The sequence below is a fragment of the Chiloscyllium punctatum genome, chromosome 6, assembly GCF_047496795.1.
Source record: "Chiloscyllium punctatum isolate Juve2018m chromosome 6, sChiPun1.3, whole genome shotgun sequence".
Classification (NCBI taxonomy): Eukaryota; Metazoa; Chordata; class Chondrichthyes; order Orectolobiformes; family Hemiscylliidae; genus Chiloscyllium; species Chiloscyllium punctatum.
The window spans coordinates 101,086,647-101,108,486 of NC_092744.1; the positions used below are offsets into that span (position 1 = coordinate 101,086,647).

Consider the following 21,840-nt stretch of genomic DNA (forward strand, 5'->3'; position numbering starts at 1 on the left):
TAGCTTTCTGCAGTTGATCTGAAACCAAACGCTGACAGCAATAATCACGAAAGTGCTGGAATGTATGTTAAACGATATGCCAGAAATACTAACTGCACACTTAGAAACCTATGGAATAAGCGCAGTCCATAAGACCATCATGTATAGGGGAAGAATTAGACCATTCAATCCATCAGGTCTATTCCACTATTCGATTGTGTATGAAATGTTTCTCAACCCCATTCTCTCACTCCCTGTAACCCTTGATCTCCTTATTCATCCCGAACCTGTTTATCTCTGAGTAAGATACACTGAATCACTTCGCATCCACAGCCCCATGAGGCAGTGAGTTCCACAGATCCATCACCCTCTGGCTGAATAAATTCCTCCACATCTCTATTCTAAAGGGTCGTCCCTTCACTTTGAAGCTGTGCCCTTGGCCCCTAGTGTCTCCTGCTCGTGGAAACATCTTGCCCACGTCCACCCAATCCAGGCCCCTCAGTGTTCTGTAAGTTTGAGTGAGATTCTGCCGCCGCCTCTGAAACTTCATCAAGTGCAGACCCAGAGACTTCACCTGCTCCTCCTATGACACGAATGTCATCCCTGAAATCTTTCTTGGAAACCCATTTCTCATACCCCTTCACATCTTTTGTTTAGACTCTGAATGAATAACGTGTTGAGTGTAGTCCCAACACTGACCCCTGCGGAGCTCCCCCATCACCAGTTCCCATCGTGAAAAAGACCCCTTTCTTCACACTCTCTGCCTTGTGCCAATCAAACAAATCCTCTCTCCATGTTCAACATGTTGTTGTGAAACGGAAATGTCATTTCACACCCACTGCTGGATTTATTTTTCTGTCTGGCTGTAAACAGCAGAGTTTCACCATTACCTTCCCATCTGTAATTCCCTGGAGAAGGTGGTGGGGAGCTGCCTTCCTGACCCATTGCAGTCCTTTGGGTGTAGGTACAGACACAGTGCTGGGAGGATGGTGCGTGCCTTGCAGGGCACCTTGGAAATGCTGGTATTCCCGTGCAACTGGAGCTCCTGTCTTTCCAGGGTATAGTGGTTCCGGGTTTGTAAAGTGCTGTTGAAAGACCCTGCCCGAGTGACCTCAGTGCTACTTTTAGATCTTTTATTCCTTCATTCATTGGTGAACATGAGCTTTGTTGACTGAGCCAGCATTTATTATTGATTTGGAGTTGTCCCTGAGAAGGTGGTAGTGAGCTGCCTTCCTGAACCACTGCACCAGCCGTTGGAACTGTTGTTATCCGTGTAGCCTCCAGCAGGTGCTTCAACACTCACTCCTCATGTCTCTAACTGCACACAGACAATGCAGCTCTCCCTTTTATATCTGACATCCTCCCCGACTTATAACTCTTATACTTCCTCACACTATCTCACCTCTTCCATTCCCATCTGTGTTAGAGATCTCTAACATTTCTTTATTCTTGTTTAAATTTCTGATCACCTAAAATCTCTCCCTTCCTAAATGTGTAACCCCTTCAGCTTCTGTAACTCTCCATATAGCTGTAATCAATGACAGCACAGGTTCCCTTCCTTAAATCTCTATAATTACGATGGTTGCGTGTGGTAAATTGGAACTTTTCATCCTCCTTATCTATCTCGGGACTTCCAGCCCCCACAATCCCACTATTTGGAATGCTCCCATTTTCTGCAAATCCTCATGTCCTGAGGGTCCTTGAACACCACCAGTACTCCAAAAGTTTATACTCCCCCCAGTTACTGCAAGTCTTCTAACTCTGTAATATCCAACAGTCTCCAGTACCATACAACACTTACTGGCTCTCAATTTGTATTTGTTGAAGTCTACCCATCTCTGTAAGCAGCACAGAAAAAGCACTTTTGACTCTCCATAGCTCCGTCATGAACAAGCTACTATCTCTATTTCCTTCGCCTTCTTCAGTGTCTGCAACTCTCACTGTATCTTCCAATAACCTGCTTTCGACACTGCAGGTCTGCCTAGCTCCCCAGATAACCTGTTCTATCCCATATAGCTCGCTCAATCACTGTAACACCCTCTGCTCTGTCTAATCCTCCTCTTCCCCACTGTCTTCCAGGCACAACAGCGATTCTGTAAGGCAGCAGTGCGGAATGGGATGTTATAAATCTTAGCTGATGCTTGAGGCCTATCATTACCTGGGAGTCACAAAGGCTGAGAACCTGAGAGAGAGCAGCACAAAGCGGGAGAATATTAATCAGTAGCAAAGATCGAGGCCGACTCGGACTCTGAGTTGGAGAAGCAGCAGAGCAGGAGGCTCGAAATCAGCACCAAGTCACAGAGGGAGTGACCATGTGACGGAGCAACTTGGAGCAGGAGCATGAGGCTCACTCACACCTGGGAGTTCCAGAGGCAGCAAAGTGGGAGGATATAAATCAGCACTGATGATCATGGCCTAATTGTGCCTGGGAGTCACAGAGATGGTGACCCTGTGAGGGAGCAGAGTGGAGTGGGAGCTGGAGGATTACACATCCCTGGGAGTCACAGAGACGGTGACTGTGTGAGGGAGCAGAGTGGAGTGGGAGCTGGAGGATTACACGTACCTGGGAGTCACACAGATAACTTTCTGCTGCTGGGACGGGCCTGCACTGAATTTGGAAGAAGTACAAAAGCCTTCACAGAAAAGGCTGTAAATTCATTGGCAGATAATACACCGTTATTAGGGACTGTCAGTGAATTGATAGAAGTTAGCAAATTTGTTTTTTCAACTTCTGAAATAAGGATTGAACTCAGAAATAAGAGGCAGAAGTGAAATTTTGAGCCAATATATATATTACCCTCAGTAAGCCACAGTTGTATAAGGGAGTTAACGATATTGTTATTTTTTCCCTGATGTTAATTTAATTCTAAGTAATTAATTAAGTTACTCTCGACATGTTGCATTTGAAGACATGACAAGACATGTTTGTTAGATGGAAAATATGTTCTGTTACGTTGGGAAGTCATAGCCCCTGCTCGTGTCCTAGATGAACACTGGGTCTTGGAGCTCAGATAGTAACTAGAGACTCTATGGGACATCTGTGACGCTGAGAGTTAGGTGAATAGCTCACACAGAGAGCAGATCATGCTGCAGAAAAGACAGCCAAGAAGAAGAAAGGGAATAGGGGACTAGACTATCCATCTAACTAGTACAGCCTGGACCGTATGCGACTTCACTTTCTCAATCAGCGTACCATGGGGAACCCTATCAAACGCCATACTAAAGTCCATGTATATGACATCTAATGACCGTCACTCAACAAGAAACTTTGTCACTTCCTCAAAAAATTCTGTTGAGTTGGCAAGACATGACATTCCCTGCTCAAAACTATGTTGCCTATCACTGATGAGCACGTTTTCTTCCAACTGGGAATACATCCTATCCCTCAGTATTTCTCCAGCAGCTTCCATACCACTAACGCCAGGGTCGCCATTCTTAAACAAGGGAACACCATTAGCAATTTCCCAGTACTACGGGATTTCACCCGTGTTCAAAGATGCTGCAAAAATATCTGCTATAGTCCCACCTGTTTCCTCTCTCATCCAAGATCCCATCCGGACCTGGGAACCTGGTACCTTAATGTCTTTTAGAATACCAACACGTCCTTATTTCAGCTTGATCTAGAGGAATCAAGCATCCACACCTAATCTCAACATTTCTTCTTGGTGAATACTGATACAACGTGCTCATTAATAATCTCACCCATTTCCTCTGACTCCATGCATAACTTTCCTCCTTTGTCCTTGAGTGGTCCAACCCTTCCTCTAGTTACCCTCTTGCTACTGATATATGAATTAAAGTCTTTGAGATTTTCCAAAATCATGTTTGCTAAATATATCTCATGACCCCTTTTTGCCCTCTTAATTCCTTGTTTCATATTGGTCCTACATTCCCGATTTTCTTCCCAAGCTTTGTCTGTCTTCAGTCGTCTATACCTTATGTACAATTCCTTTTTCCACTAAGCTAGTCTTACAGTTTCACCTGTCATCCATGGTTCCCTAATCTTGCCATTCCTACCCCTCATTTCCACAGAAGCATATCTGACCTCAACTCTAATCAACCTCTCTTTAAAAGCTTCCCACGTATCAAATGTGGATTTACCTTCAAACAACTGCTCCCAATCTATATTCCTCAACTTCTGCTGAATTTTGGTATAGTTGGCCTTCCCCCAATTTAGCACTCTTCCTTTAGGACAACTCTTGTCTTTGTCCTTGCGTATTCTATAATGTATGGCATTGTGATCAATAGTCCCAAAGAAATCCCCAACTGAAACTTCAACCACCTGGCCAGACTCATTCCCCAGCATCAGGACAAAAATGGCTCTTTCCTGAGTTGGACTGTTTACATACTGCTCAAAAAACCCTCCTGGCTGCTCCTTACAAATTCTGCTCCATCCAGTCCTCTAATATTAAGTGAACCCCAGTCAATGTTGCAAAAATAAAATCGCATTTCACCACCACCATTTTGCTCCCACATCTTTCCATGATCTGTTTAAATATTTGTACTTTCATCTCACGCTCACTGTTGGGAGGCACCAACATTGTTACTGCACCCTTCCTATTTCTGAGCTCTACCCTTATTGCTCACTGTTTGAGTCCTCCATAGTGCCCTCCTTCAGCACAGCTGTGGTATCCTCTTTGACCAGTAATGCAACTCCTATACCCCTTTACCCCCCTGTTTATCCCACATGAAGCATTAATATCCTGGGATATTTACTTGCCAATCATGCCCTTCCCTCAACCAAGTATCAGTAATAGCAATAATATCCAAGCCCTGTGTTTATCTGCACATACTACACTTCTTGCATTAAAACAAATGCACCTCAGATAACCTGTCCCTTTGTGTTCATCATCTACTCCTTCCGACTCTTCCCCTAACTCACGCTGACATCATTATCTATTTTCTTAAAGGCTGCAGTTGCTATTTCCTTAATATCAACTAAGCTCCTCATTTGGTTCCCATCCCTCTACAACATTAGTTTAAACCCTCCGAAGCAGCATTAGCAAAAGTACCCCGAAGGACATTGTTTCCATTCCAATTCAGGTGTAGGCGGTCCAATTTGTAATAGTTCCACCTCCCAGATAACTAGTCCCAATGTCTCAAAAATCAGAACTCCTTCCTCCTGCACCATCTCTCAAGCAATGCTATCCTTTCATTTCTACTCTGATTAGCACGTGGCATTGGTAGCAATCCTGATATTACAACCTCTGAGGTCCAACTTCTTAACTTGACTCCTAACTCCCTAAATTGTGTTTGTAGGAGCCCATCATGATTTTTTAAACCTATATCATTGGTGCCTACATGCACCATGAAAACTGGATATTCTCCCTCCCCCTTCAGAATGTTCTTCAGTCGATCCGAGGTATTACTGTCCCTTGCACCTGGAAGGCAACAAACCATTCTGGAGTATTGACTTCGAACAGAAAAATGCTTATCTACTCCTTTTACAATTGAATCCCCTATGACCTAGCCAATCCAGTATTTTTCCCGCCCTTCTGAACAGCAGGCCAACCACGGTGTTTTTAACGGGGCTACTGCTGTCTTCTCCTGGGGTGAGCCATCTCTCCAAACAGTATCCAAAACAGGATACCTGCTAAGGAGAGAGGTGACCGCAGGGGACACCTGCAGTGCCTTCCTGCTCTTTCTCTGCTTTTGGTCACCAATTCCCTTTCTCCTTCAGCAATCCTAATCTGCGATGTGATCAGTTCACTGAATGTGCTATCTACAACCTCCTCCGCATTGTGTGTGCTCCAAGGTGAGTCCATCCACCGCTCCAGAGCCATCATCCCATCTATGCGTTCTTCACAAGAAGTGTTTTTGGTGCGAGGATCAGGGATGTCTCCGAGCATGCTCAGGGCATACTGAAGGGGAGGGTGAACAGCCAGCGGCTGTGGTACACATTGGTACCAATGACATTGGCAGGAAACGTGACAAGATCCTGTAAGGAGAGTGCAGGGATATGGACACACGTCCTGCACGAGAACAGGGACAGCAGCTGTGTCCCTGAGCTCCCACATTGAGCAAGTGGAGCATAACATGGGGGCTTTGAGATCTCCTGTCACTTTTACGCTAAAGCTTAACTTGGTCTTAAATTAGATACACGGAAAGGAAAGGGTTTTCTTTAACCAATCACAGGAGTAAAAAAAATGAAGAGAAGCACCTTATCAACACAGTACAGAGTTCTTTTGCATTGGTTAGATGAGGAGTTCGGGGTGGGAGACATTACACGTGTAGTGTCTCTCGTTCAAACGCTGTCCAAATATGTTAGATCACTTACCCTCCTAGCGCACAATTCGTCCTCTCCCACTCCGCTCCTCGCTCTCACCGCTGCTGCAAATGGAGGCCTGATGCTCGAGGTAAGTCCATTTTAAGTGGGAAATTAACCTTCCCAGCAACCCCCTGGTCCCAGCCCGTTCCCCCCCACCACCTCTCTCTAACTCCTCCCAAAAGATAATGCACAAAACATGCAAACATGTCTTTTATTCATGGATTTGCAAAGTGAACAAATGACAATCATGGACCAAACAAAAATAATTTAATGGATATTTGCTGTGATCCTTGAATGACCAAATATTTGGAATTTTATTGAGAAAATCAATTCAGGTTTTTTTTTCAGATCTGAGTTGGATATGTTTTGATCAGTATGTGATCATCATTGGTGTCAAAACCAGAAGTTGCTGGGAATGCTCAGAAGTACTGACAGTATCTGTGGTGCGAAAGCAGAATCAATATATGGTAGGCGACTGGCTCTGGCCAGGTTACTACGCTCATAGTGTTCAGGGATGTGTAGGTTAGGTGTATTAGTCAGGGGTAAATGTAGAGTATGAGAATAGGCTAACAGGTCTGGGTGGGTTACTCTTTGGAGGGTCAGTGTGGGCATGTTGGGCCAAATGGCCTATTTCCACAATATAGGGATTCGACGATTCTATGCATTCTTCATAAAAAATGTCTTTGGTGCGAGGATCAGGGATGTCTCCGAGAAGTCTCAGGGCATACTGAAGGGAAGGGTTTACAGCCAGTGGTACACATTGGCATCAATAACATTGGCAGGAAATGTGACAAGATCCTGCAAGGAGAGTGCAGGGAGATTGACCTGAGTGGAAATGCAGGATATCTAGGCTTTTAATCTTGGGTTAATCCTCCTGCTAGGTGGAAGTGGGATAAGGAAGATGAAGAGAGAAAACTTTAATATGTGGTGGAAGAACTGGTTCAGGAAGAGGGTTTCAGATTTGTGGCTCGTTGGGATTTTGTCCAGGGCAGGTGGGACCTGTAAAAAAGGACAGGGTCCATTTTAACTGGAGGGACACCAACATCCTGGCAGGGAGGTTTGATGATGCATCTTGGGTGGAGTTAAATGAATAATGCAGGAGACTGAAAACCAGAGCAACAGGACAACAAGCGAGCTGAAATTAGAGTTTAATAGAATAGACAGGCAGGGCCAGTCTAATGACTATGCTGAGGAAAATAATCATAGCAATTTTAACAATGTGAGTGGAAATGATAAGTTCAGTATTATCGGAGATCAAAAAATAAGAATGGAGTGTGTGGAGTGCGCCAAAAGTATTAAAGGTGATAAACCAATCCAATAGAACTTATGTAAATACCTTGTACCTAAATGCATGGAATATTTGGAAAAAATAACTGCACAAACAGAGTTAAAAAGATACGGCCTGGTGGGGAGGAAGGTCAGTGTTGGGAAGTGAAATGTCCAAGGGGACTCATTACTCAGACAAGAACGTACAGCAGGTTGAGTTACTGCATTGATTAAGAATGATATCAAGGCTGCATTAAAATGACATTAGCACGAGAGACCAAAATGACAAATCAGTTTGGATCCAAATAAAGCACATGGAAGCAAACCTGCTTCTTGGAGTAATTTCATGCCACAATACTCCCATCCTCCAAATATACTTTCAAAAACCAGGGAATACCAATGGCTTGTGAGAAGGGCACAAGAGTGAGCAATCTGTATATACATATTGGCTTAATTAATCAATTTGGCAGAATGTATGAGGGATTATTTCTTAAAACAACAAACCAGAAAACTGGCTTTTAGATTTGGTGTGAATAATGAGGAAGGAGTGATAAATCATCTTATAGTAGATGATCCTCTCGAAAGAGTGACCATAACATGCTAGAGTTTCACATTCGGATTCAAAGATACAAGGGTTTTAGTATCGGGCAGTGATAATTATGTGGAAGGATTGGCCTGAATGGACTCGCAAAAATAACATTGATGGGCAGAACATTTGAAGAACAATGGCAAATACTTAGGAAGATAGTAAAACACATCAATTAAAGTTTATTCCTGAGTGGAAGAGGAATTGTAAAAAAAGATAAAACGTCATTCATACCTTAACAAAGAAGATTATGATAAGATGAAAGTGATGTCCCGGTGGTATTATCGCCAACTGCTGATTCAGCGATCAAGATAATATTCTGGGAACTCAGATTCAAATGCCGCCACTGCAAATGCTGGAATCTAAATTCAACATCAATCTGCAATTAAGCTTTACAGATTAATGGTGAGATCACTTTCACTTCAAAATTATGTCTCCTTTGTATTGAGCACTCGAGTAAGGGGAAGAGCTGCTCTCTGTTCATACTGTCCATAAACCTCATGCTCTTAATTGCCTCAATCAGGAACGCCTCTCAACCTCCTCTGCTTCAAAAACATCTAACCCCTCATCATATTTTGAGTACTCTCTCTTGTCTTGTTACTTCTGAAATGTATCACCTCACATTTATCAGTCAAATCTCATCAGCCATTGATCTAGCCACCTGAACAAGCCCTTTATATCATCTTTAAACTAGCATGTTCCTCCTCACTGTGAACCACCCACCTAACCTTTGTGTCATCCATAACATTATTTATCATTCCCCCAAAATCCATCCCTCACATTCTCATCATCATCACTTATGAAGCTCACAGATAAGAATTGTCTTATTTCTTCTGTTCTTCAGATGTTGTTCAAATGAGAAGAATAAAGAATGCCAGTCTCTTGTTCTTCCTATTTTTGGTGAATTTACAGCGTGATGCAGTTGAGGTCTTTTTTTGAGAGAGCCACAGATTTGTTTTGGACATGTAGCTGAATTCTCCTTTTATCCTATTCTTCTCTGTATGTTTTATTCATAATGCTTGCATGTGTTTAATATTGGACTAGGTCGGGCTTACTTCCTCTGCAACATTTGTATTTTATGTGGACGTGGATAACGTTCTTGTAATATTCCCTGCAATACTCAGAGCTGAAGGAATTTTTCATCTGCAGGATGGGCACAGGCTCATATGATTGCTTGAAAGAGCTGGAGAGATGAAGATAAAGATTTAATTAAATGCTGCACATATACACACGGTAGGAGATCAAATCATATCGCCAAGTCTACCCTGCATTTGAAACAAATTATTAGAACATATGCCCACTCTTCTTGAAATGGTAAAAAAAAAGTTTTAATACGTGTTCTTAGAGCAGAATGCATCTTACAGCCGCTGGTGGGATTGCAAGCATAATTAAAGATTAATTATAGTTTTATATTCCATTTAATGTAGTTCATACAGTTTATTAATATAAAATTATTTTTCCATTTTGTTTTATAAAAATTCAAAAAAAAACAAAAAAAAATTTCTTTCAAACGTTCAAATTTCTCTACAAAACAAACTAGAAAAGTCTACATATGTTTCAAAAGTCTTCTTCTTTGTTTCAAATGTACAAGTTTTTTTTGTTTCAAAAACTATTTTTAAATAGGAAGATGTGCCTTTATTCTGGAGAGTCCGACACGTGTTCAGCTCTGGAGAAGACATTCTTCTTCGAGAAATTTATTGCAGAGGAATATTTTTGTTGAGTTAGTTTTTCAAATGGTTGATTTTATTTATTTTTAATATGTTTGATATGTATATGGATATATTTTCTATTTTAATATCATGCAAAATTCTGTTTATAAGTGTAATAATATTAAGGCCATATATTTCAGGTAGAGAGAGAGATAGCTGGAAGTTATTATCCAGCAAAATCAGTCAGATAGATGGGTGACTGTCAGGACAGGTAAGAAGGTCGTTCAAAAGTCTCCGGTGGCTATTCCTCTATCAAACAGATGTTCAGTATTTGGAACTGTTGAAGGGGGTAGTCTCTCTGAGGAAAATTGAAGAGCTTTGGACTGTTGGAACAAATCTTATGATAGGCAGCGATTGAGAAGATTTTGTATAATTATTGCGACAGGGGTCTCTCCTGTCAGGGGCATAAACAGGACATTCTGTGGCAGTGGGCGAAAATTTAGGATAGTTTATTGGTTTATCGGTACTAGGATTAAGAACGTCTCTGAAAGTCTTAAGCACATTGTTAAAGGTGTGATTTAGAACCCATAAATTATTGTATATATTGGTATGAATGACATTTTTAGGGAACAGACTAAAACAGTCTGGAGTGAATTAAAGAGGTGATGTAATGGATTAAAAATAAAACCTTAAAATAGTAATTTCTGACAAATTCAAGCAGGGAAGGAAAAAAAGAAAGATTAAAGGAGAAAAAATCAATGGCACGAAGAGCTGCTGTGCTGTTAACGGATTCAGATTTTTGGGAGGTTGGAATGTCTTTAGAAATAGAAAAGGCCCGTTCCAAAAGGATCGGTCTAATCGAAACGGGGAAGCCACCTATAGCTTAGCAGGGAGATTTGCTCACCCATAAAGGCAGAACTTATATTGACAGACAAGGCAAGTAGAGGTACTCTAAGTAGCAGTGTAAATGGAAGGATGGATGGAGAAATCTCTGAATATGATGAGAACATGCCAGTTAGAAAAGAAAGATGAGAGAGTCAGAGTACAGAGTAATTCTGAAGAACTAAAATGCATTTACTTCAGTGCAATGGGATTTACAGGGAAGGCTAATCTACTCAGCGCATGTTTCAGAACATGGGATTGGGACATCATAGCTATTATAGGAACTTGGGTGAAAGATGTTCAAGATCTTTCAATAAGAACAGGCAAGACGATAAAAGAGGAGGAGGTGTGGTCTTTTTAGTCAAGGATAGTATAATGCTGGCTCTGAGAACTTTTGCTGAGGACTCGCCTACTGATGTAGTGTGGGCTGAGGTTAGAAACAGGAGAGGAGAGGTCACACTGCTTGGAGATTTTTTTATAGCCTCCGCATTTTTCCAGGGAGGTGGAAGAGAGGATTAGCAAAATTATTCTGGGTAGGAGTGAAAGGAACAGGGTGATCATTATGGGGGTCTTTAACTTTCCTAACATTGACTGGAAATGCTATAACTCTCATACGTCGAATGGATCAGTTATTGGCCAATGTGTACAGGAGGGTTTCCTGACCCAGTATGTCAAAGGGCCAACAAGAGGGGAGGCCACAATGGATCTGGTGCTTGGTAGTGAGCCAGGCCAAGTGTTTGATTTAGTTGTAGTTGAACACTTTGGAGAGAGTGACCATAATTCAGTTATGTTTAGTTTAGCGATGGAAATGAATACGTACATGCCACAGGTCAAGAATTATCGATGGGTAAGGGCAATTATAATGTGATTAGGCAAGAATTAGGATGCATAGAATGGGGTAGCAAAATACAAGGGATGCAGAGAGTGGAAATGTGGAGCTGGTTTCAGGAACAGTTATTGTGTGTCCTTGATAGGTATGTACCTGTCATACAGGGAAGAAGTGATAAGGTAAGGAACCGTGGTTTAGAACAGAAATTGCACTTTTTGTTAAGAAGAAGATGGAGGCTTATGTGTTGATGAGGCAAGATGGTTCAGATGAGGCGATGGATAGTTACAGATCATCTAGGATGGATTTAAAGAGAGAGTTAAGAAGAAAATAGAGAGGACACTAGCAGTCTTTAGTAAATAGAATAGAGGAGAACCCTAAAGAGGTATGTGAGGAATAAATGGATGATTAGGGTAGGAATAGGCCCAGTCAAAGACAGAAGTGGGAAGTTGAGTGTGGACCTTGTGGAGATCAGAGAGTTGCTAATTGAACATTTCTCATCGGTTTTCCCTCAGGAAAAGGTGAATATTGTAGAGGAGAAGAATGAGGTATGAGATATTAGTCTAGAAATGATCGAGGTTAGTTACGAACAGGTGTTATCAATTCTGGAAGGAGTGAAAGTAGAGAAACCCCCTGGACCGAATGGATTTATCCAAGGATTCTCTGCGAATCTAGGGAGGAGATAGCAGAGCCTTTGGCTTTGATATTTGAGTCATCACTGTCTACAGGTTTAGTACCCGAGGACTGGAGGATTGCAAATTTTATGCCCTTGTTCTTGAAGGGTAGTAGAGATGACCCAAGCAATTATAGACCAGTGAGCCTTGCTTCTGTTGTAGGAAATGTATTGGAAAGGATTATAAGAGATAACATTTATAATCATCTAGCAAGCAACAATTTGATTTCAGATAGTCAATCTGGTTTAGTCAAAAGCAGATCCTGTCTCACAAATCTCATTGATTTTTTGAGAAGGTGACCAAGCATGGAGATGAGGGTAGGGCAGATGACCTGGTATACATAGACATCAGTAAAGCCTTTGATAAGGTTCGACGTGGTAGGCTGTTGGAGAAAATGCAGAGGCGTAGAATTCACGGTGAATTAGCAGTTTGGATTTGAAACTAGCTTTCTGAAAGAAGGCAGAGAGTGGTGGTTGATGGAAAATATTCAGCCTGGAGTCCGGTTTCAGCCTGGTGTGCCACAAGTGTCTGTTTTGGGACCACTGCTGTTGACATTTTTATAAATGACTTAGACGCAGGCACTGGTGAATGAAGTAGTAAATTTGCAGACGACACTAAATTCGGTGAAGTTGTGAGCAGTTTGGAAGAATGTTACAGGTTGCAGGGGGACTTGGATAAACAGCAGAATTGGGCTGAGAGGTGGCAAATGGAGTTCAATCCAGCTAAATGTGAGGTGATGCACTTTGGGAAGAATAACAGAAAGGCAGAGTACTGGGTCAATGGAAAGATCCTTGGTAGTGTGGATATGCAGAGTGATCTTGGAGTCCATGTCAATAGAGTGCTGACAGTTGCCACCCAGGTTGATAGTGCTGTTAAGGTGGCATGCAGTTTGTTAGGGTTCATTCATAGAGGGATTGAGTTCCGGAGCCACAATATCATGCTGCAACTATACAAAACGCTGGTGCGGCCACACTTGGAATATTGTGTACAGTTCTGGTCGCCCCATTACAAAAAGGATGTGGAAGCATTGGAAAATGTGGAGAGGAGATTTACCAGGATGGTGCCTGGTCTGGAGGGAAGGTCGTATGAGGAAAGGCTGAGAGACTTGGGTCTGTTCTCATTGGAAAGAAGAAGCCTAAGAGGGAATTTGTTAGAGACATGCAAGATGATCAGAGGATGAGATGGGTAGACAGTTAACGTCTTTTTGCTAGGATGTTAACGTTAGCACATACGAGGGGGCATAGCTACAAATTGAGGGGTGATAGACTTAAGACAGACATCAGAGACAGGTTCATTTCACAGAGAGATGTAAGGGCTTGGAATGCCCCACCTGCTAATGTAATCAACTCAGCCACATTAGGGGGACTTGAACCATCCTTAGATAAGCACATGGATTATTTTGAGATAGTATAGGGGACGAGCTGAGAATACTTCAAAGGTCAGTGCATCATAGAGGGCCTAATGGCCGGTTCTGATGGGAGGGATGAATCCGGTTGGGAGCTGGAAGGCGGAGTCATTAGGTGGAATGGAAGGGAGGAGTATGGGCAGCAAATGGAGTAAGGGCATGGGTTGCAAGATTATTTCAAATTGGAGAAGTCAATGTTACATCTTCCATGTGGTAGGCTTGCCAGGCAGATGAGCTGTTGTTCCTCCAATTTGCAGTCTGCCTCACCAAGGCAACAGAGGAGGCCAGGGGTGGTTATGTCAGAAAGGGAGTTGGAAGGGGAATTCAAATGGGCGGTGACTGGGAGGTCAGTTTGGCCCTTGCAGGCCCGTCTGTGATGCTCAGTGAAATGAGCCCTTAGTTTATGTTCGGTCTCCCCAATGTAGAAAAGACCACATCGGGAGCATCTGATGCAGTAAACTCGGTTGGAAGAGAGGCAGGTGAATCTCTGTCTGACCAGCAAGTACTGATTGAAGCCCTATAAGGAGGTGGAAGTGGTGGTCTGCCAGCATTTGTGGTTGCAGGAGAAGGTACCTGGTGGTTATGGGGCAGATTGGTGGGGAGTGTAGCACGATAACGAAGCGAACAGTCTTGTGGGAGATGTGCCAGCTGGTGGGATCCAAACCTAGTTTACTGCATCTGGTGCACCCGACCTGGTCTTCACTGCATCAGGAAGACCAAATGTAAATGAAGTGAATGATTTGATGAGTATTGCAGTCAGGCTTCTAAGGGTTGACCTGACCTCCCAATCACTTCATATTTCAATTCTCTCCCCCCCCCCCCCCCCCCCCCCACCCCCAAATCCCTTTCTGACATGGCCATCCTTAGCCTCCTCCATTGCCACAATGAACCAAACCATAAACTGGAGGAACAAGACCTGATATGTAACCTGTGCAGCCTACACCCTGGGGACTCAACATTGAATTCTCCAATTTCAAATAACCTTCCTTCTAATCCTATGATTCCCTTCCCAGGCCTTGCCCTCCTTGGCTTCCTCTGAACACTTGATCCAGCTACCAACTGGATTCAGTCCTCCCATCACCAACCGGCTGATACCCTTTATGTGGGTTCACTTATGCCCATCTCGCCACTCTGCCTACTCCTCCCTCACCCGCCCCTTTATCTATAGACCCCTTACTCCTAACCACAGTCCTGACGAAGGGTTATATCCTAGCCGTTGACTTCTCGATGTCTTGACGCTGCCTTGCTTATTCTGTTCTTCCAGCCTCCTGCATGTCTATTTTGGATTCCAATAGCTGCTGTATTTTTTTGTAATTGTCTTCTTGTGGAATAGGCAGGAGAGAGGGAATGCGTTGCATCTGTTTTGTATCCAATGGTTTTGATGGGCTGAATGGCTTTCTTATTTGACTGTGAAACCAGCTAGAGTTGCTATAGGGGTTCCTTCTATTTAACCGTGGAAATATTTATTGCCCAGCAGTGCTTTTGATTAATGTTACCTATACATTAACAGCACAAGCTTGAATGTTGTTCAGATTCGATACTTTAATACCCGACGAGGTGACTCATTGTTCTGAACATTATGTAATCTCCACAGAACATCCCCACCACTGATCGCATTACAGAGGGAAAAACATTGATGAAGCATCTGAAGATGTTTGTGCCGAAGAAGCTACCCTGCGATTGTCCACAGAGATATCCAGGCACTGAGAGGATATATGTCCACCAGCCACATTGTGTTATGAATGATCCAACCAGTGGGAAGTTTACAACTGATTTCCATCAAATTCAATTTTGTTCAGTCTCCTTGACACCTTGCTCAGTCAATTACTGCCATGATATCAGGGTCAATCACTCTGACGGTGTGTTCACATCTTTTGTTCTTGTCAATTGGCCAAGCTATATGTGTGGGGAGTGTTTCCTTCTCTCAGAGGATAGTGACGGTTGGGACCAGACAGTTAGGGGAGGCAACATCACTGAAATGTTTCAGGGGTGCGAGTTGGTGTCAATGAATTTTGACACATCAGAGAATCGAGTTCTATAATGAATTGCGCATGAAAGAAAAATTGCGTCCAAAATCTTCTCTCCTATGATATTGGTTGTCCCTGAGATATCACGACTAACTTCCTCAAGTTCCCAAGTATTCATGTATTTCTCTACGGTAAACATAATGTAGAAATATTCATTGAGGACTTCACCTATCTCTTATGGTTTGACACGTACTTATCCACTTTGATCTTCGAGGGGTCCTATTTTCACCGTAGCTATTGCTTTTTCTTTTAGTATATTTAAAGTACCTTTTTGGATTGATTATAATCTTCTCAGCCAAGGCTCTTTCTTGCCCCCTTTCATCCTACTGATTTCCTTCTTCCACAGACTCCTGTATCCCTTATGTATCTCCAGGGATTCCCTTGATCCCAGCTGCTTGTACCTGAACCACGCCCCAAGTTTGAACATGAACCTGTGGACCTGTTTTGTCCCTCTCCATAACTATTTGAAGATTAATCGAACTGTGGTTACTGTCCCAAAGTGCTCCCTACTATTAACTTAGTCGCCTGTCCTGCCCTATTCCTTAGAAAATTTTGAGTTTTGCCACTTCCCGAGTTGGACATTCTATATACCACTTGAGGAAACTTTCCTGACGCATTTACAGATTTTATCTCATCAATCCCTTAACGCTCAGGCAGTTCCAGTCTATGTTAGAAAAAATAAAATCCCCTATTATGATAACCCTATTGCTCCTGCAGGTATCTCCCTTCTCTTCCTGCATATTTGTAACTCTCATTCCTATCGACTATTTGGGGGCCTATAGTACATGTCACCATCCCCTTCCTATTTCTTACCTCCACTCACAAAGCCTCATTGGGTGATCCATCAGTTATTTTATCTCTGATTACTGCTGTTGTACTCCCCTTAATCAGAAATGCAACTCCCCTCCCCTCCTTCCACCATCTCTGTCTTGTTTAAAACACATTTACCCTGGTACATTAAGCTGTCAGTCCTATCCATCACTAAGCTATGTTTCTATACTGGCTATAATATACCAGTTCCACCGACATATTCACGCCCTGAGCTCATCGGCCTTACCTGTAGGTCGTCTTGCATTGAAATAGATGCAATTTAATCCAAAAGGCAGTACTTTCTCTCTGTCGTTTTCCAGCCTAATCTTACTGATTTCGGATTACTGTATCTCCTTCCAGACTTGCACTTGCCTCGCTGCTCTTGAGGATACCACCCCCTGCCAAACTATTTTAAACACTGCCTTGTAACACGAGCAAAACTGGCCGCCAAGATATTGGTGTCCCCTCCAGTGCAAGTCTCTGACGGTAATCTTCCTCTCAGGAGGTTACCACTGTCAAGGTTTTTTTTAAAAAATGTTTCTCCTAGCTCTCTGTAATCACACTGCAGGACCTCGTCCCTATTTATGCGGGTATCATTTGTGCTAACGTGCATAATGATTTCTGGCTGCTCCCCCTCCCCCTTGAGAATGTTCTGCAGCCACTTGGAGACATCATTGACCCTAGCACCTGGGAGGTAACCCACCATCCTGGATTCCCGTTTGTGACCACAGAATCTTCGATCTGTTCCTCTAACAATCGACCGTCCTATATTTAACGTCCTGTTTACTTATATTCTTTCCCGCTGTGCGTCAGAGCCAGTACGACCAACCTGTCTACTGCTGCTTTCCCCTGAATGTTCATCGCCCCCAACAATCCAAAATGGTATACTTGTTTTCAAGAGGAATGGCCACAGGGGACTCCTGCACTTCCTGCCTACTCCCATTGCCATTCACGGTGGTTGCCCATCTACTCTCTGCCTGGAATAGGTCAGGATGCAAGGATCGCCTGTTGGATTAAATTGTGTTTATTTAAATACAACAGGAGTGACAGGTAAGGCTAATGAACTCAGGGCGATGAATGTTAGACTGGAATATTGCAGTCATTAAATAAACATAACTAGGGGCGTGTCTTGGGTGTGGCCACCACACTAAAGCACTTATCTATGAAGTTCTCAGTATCTCGGATGACCCTGCGTGCATCCGGGATTAGAGTACCTACAGTGTGGAAACCGGCCCTTCTGCCCAACAAGTTCGCACCCACCCACTGAAGAGCAGCACACCCAGACCCACTCCCCTACACCCAACGCTATGAGCAGTTTACATTGACCAATTCACCTAACCTGCACATCTTTGGACTGTGGGAGGAAACCACAACACCCAGAGGAAACCCACACAGACACGGGGAGTATATGCAAACTCCACACATTCCGAGGCTGGTTTTGGAACCTGGTCCCTGGTGCTGTGAGGCAGCAGTGCTAACCACTGAGCGACCGTGCCACCCAGCTCCAGCTCCCTAACACGGTACCCCTTTAAAGTACAGGAGAACTCCATTGGCCATTAGATATGAATCAGCTCCAAATATGTCCCCCAAGCACCTCCTATTTGCTAGCCCTCTCTCTATTGCCCGTTAAATTCATAATTTTCAAATATATATCCTGTTCTCTTTTGAATCTTCATCCACAACTTTCCCAGCCGGTCAATTCCAATTCGAAACAGCTCTCTAAATAAGACATTTTTCCTTATTTTACTCCGAGCTCTTTTGCTGACAACCTTGAAATTAGAATTCCTTGATACTGTAATGCCAACTAATAGAGTATTCTTTTTCGACTCGGCAACATTTTTCATACTTTTGAGCACCGCAATAAATTCACATCTTTGTCTCTTCTGCTCCAGGAACAATAAGCCTTGCAATAACTATAACAAATACTATAATGGAAAAACAAGCAGAAAGCTAGTCATCAGGATTTATTAACATCAACTAGCCACAAAAGACATGACCCCAACAATAATTTCTTACGTACTGATGAGGAAGTACGTCACTTTGACTAAGTCTGCATATCCATCCTAGGACAGGCCAAACAGAGACAAGCACAAGAATTCCTGGAAACATGGTATTCCAACCGGAACTCCATCAACAAACACATCAATATTGACTCCATCTACCACCCTCTGAGAAGAAAGGGCCGAAAATGACATCATCATCACAGGAAATTACAATACCAACCCAAGGAAACTGAAACACTTGAACTGGAGGCTCACTTACTGAGTACAGTCAATGGAACTAACCAGGAACTGCCATTAGCTATTACTTCAGAATAGATCAGAGTGCTCATGGCTGCCACCACATAGAATTATTGAATTAAAATGTGAGCCTGCACCACCAAATGCATATCCAAAGAGTTTTTTAAAAGATTGTGAGACTACCTGCTCAATCACCCGCCAAGGCAATGCATTCCAGACACATGTCACCAGGGGTAGAACGGCGGATCTGTGGTTAGCAATCCTGCCTTAGAACACTGGGGACCCAGGTTTGATTCCAGCCTTGGGTGACTGCCTGTATGGATTTTGGGCATTCTCCCTGTGTCTGCGTGGTTTTCTCGAGGTAATCCAGTTTCCTCCCACAATACGATGATGTGCAGCTTAGGTGAATTGGCCGTGCTTAATTGCCCATATTGTTCAGGGATGTGTAGGTTAGGTGCATTAGTCAGGGGTAAATATAGGAGGAACGTGTTTGGGTGGGTTAGTCTTTGGAGGGTCAATGAGGATTGGTTGGGCAAAAGAGCCTATGTCCGCACAGTAGAGATTTTATATTCAATGTCTGTGCCACCCTCTCAGTTCAAAACAGACTCACAAATCCTCTCTCAATCCCCTGTCTTTCACTTTAAGCATGTATCCCTTTGTTTTTGACCCTTTGAGTAAGGGAAACATTTGCTGTCTGTTCATCATCTCCATTCCCCTTATGCTCTTGTACACCTGTACCAGGTTCCCTCCTCAACCTTCCCTGCTGCAATGAAAAAAGGAGCAAATTTAGCCCTCGCCCTTCACAGTCTGAGTACTCACTTATCTTGTTAATTCAGATGTGCATCATCTCACATTTATCAGTGTTAAACTTCATCGGCCATTAATCTGGATATAGAAATCATCTGTTTGTATCGTCCTGTAGCCTAACCATTTCCTCCTCACTGTGAACCACCCAGCTAATCTTTGTGTCATCCCCATTAGTTATCATTCAACTGCCATCCATCTTCCACATTCTCACCATCATCATTTATGAATACCACAAACAAATCTTGATTTCCTTCTTATTCTCCAAATGTTATTCACCCCTGGTGACATGTGTCTGGAATGCATTGCCTTGGCGGGTGATTGAGCAGGTAATTAAGAATTACCAGCTGGCAATTAAGAATTCCAGTCTCTTGCTATTCTTTTTTTGGGAATTTACAAACTGATGTAGTTAATACCTATTATGAGGGAGCTGCAAATTTAGAATTAGTATACCTAATTTAGAATGAACAATGGTTTGGCACCTTGCTGTGGAACATTTGCCTTTTGTGTGGCACCGTTCTTTGTAACAATAGTCAGAACTGAACAATTTTTCATCTGCAGGATGGACGCAAACTCATTGCTTGAATCAGCTAATGTGATGAGGATAAATACTCAATTCACTTCTACGTTATGGACAAACTGCAGGAGATCAAATCATATTCTCATGTCTACCTTGAATTGGAAGCAAATACATACTGTTAAAAAAAATTCAAAAATGTTGAGACACCATACTGCGGGGGGGGTTGTTGGAACATGTCATCTGCTTTTGATGGAGATGCAGAAATACAGAGTGAATGTGCAGTCTGAACAAGAATCAACTGATTTAAAAAGAAGTACATTAAATCATAATTTCCAATGGAACCAGATCCCAATTTTCCTGAACAGTGATAATTTTTCACCCAACCTCACTTTTGCTAAAGCAAGTTTTTTTTTTCCCAGTCACTAAAACTTCATTAGCCATTCTTCCTCTGCCTTCCGACTCTTTTTTTTAACACTCCTACTTCCCTTGTATTACCCCCTCTGCTGCTATATACTCTCCCATTGATGATATCTCTTCACCTCTTTCTTCTCCCACTCCCACTGTAAGTTACACCAGTTCCCTAGTTACTCCCATTTCCACTGGCCATCCCTTGCTCTTTTTGCTTTCCAACTAGGGAGATGGGAACTGCTGGTTTCATGCTGCTATTGGTCATCAGTCAACAATGAGATTGGGATGATCAATGTCCAATACGAACAGACAATAGTGTGTGTCTGTCACTGTCCAATACAATATGAAAAGGATGGTTCTGTTACCCATACAGAGTGGAACTTTTTTCTGCCTCTGTGTCACAGCGCTCAAGCAAACAGCCTCATCACAAACAGGACAAACCTCTCCTCAGAATCAGAAGTCCAAGCATCAGCTTTTCCTAAAACTTTGTGAGGACAGTGACCACATTGTTCAAACAAGCCGTGTTCGATCATTTTGCTCTTTACCATTTTAACTGATTTTCCAATGTCATTTGAAGTGCGATCAGAGTAATGTCCCTTGCATTAAAGTAATATTTGTCTCAAGTAGCATCATTACCCCTCAGCAAACTGTGGTTAATGGGAATCAGAGGAAATTCTGTGCTGGCAACTTCCTCATTGAACAATGACACCTTCCCTCGAGCTATTGGGAATGACAAATAAACTCAGCCTTTGCTAGTGCCTTCCAAACCATGGATGGATTTGACTTATTAATAACATCAAGATACATCTGTTTTCACAGTTTGGTCTAAAGTCTCAGAAAAGTAAGACCTTGCTGGTTGAGTGTCAACCCAATGAAATCAGAGGATTACGATAAGATAACGATTCTGATTATTTTCAACCAGTTACTTTCTGAGGACTGATCGTAAGATGTCAGTGCCACTGAGATCAGCATTTTCTCTGTTCAACAGCGTCTCATCACATTGGCTCAAGGCTTCAACATTCCCCAATTCTACTTCATTCTCCAGCTCATTTGCCATGTTCACCAGATATACGAGGCCCACAAGATGGAATAACTTAGAGATGCCTATGAGCCTCTGGAGCCTGCCACCCCACCCATGCCCTGTGCTCTGAGTCCATCCCATCTCCTTTTCACATTTCTCACATTTGGGGACCTAGATGATGCACACCTGAATCTCTCCTCACATTTCATCTTATCCATCCCCTCCCCCAAGTCCACCTCCTGGCGAGTATTCACCATCCCTCCTAAACTTCCGCGCTCTAATGCTGAATGTTCGGTACTCAGCAAAGGTCTCAGCTTTATCCCGCTGTGCGCCCACTTTAATGAATTTCAGTAACGACATAATGTTGAAATCCTCTTTCACCATCTTCTCCTCGGTGTCCATTTCTTTGGACAAGAGTCCACTCCCCATCTCACAGACCCTTCACTCAGTTCCATCACTGTCCCTCCACCTGGGC

General features: G+C 42.9%; 1 long non-coding RNA gene across 1 annotated transcript in view; it reads left to right on the forward strand.

Annotated features, from left to right (window-relative positions):
• The window catches only part of LOC140479201 (uncharacterized), a 128,018-nt gene extending 112,372 nt beyond the window's left edge, over positions 1-15,646 (forward strand). Inside the window, exon 7 of the long non-coding RNA XR_011960979.1 lies at positions 15,130-15,646. This is a non-coding gene — a long non-coding RNA (uncharacterized lncRNA). The remainder of the gene's footprint in view (positions 1-15,129) is intronic.
• The last annotated feature ends 6,194 nt before the right edge of the window (positions 15,647-21,840 follow it).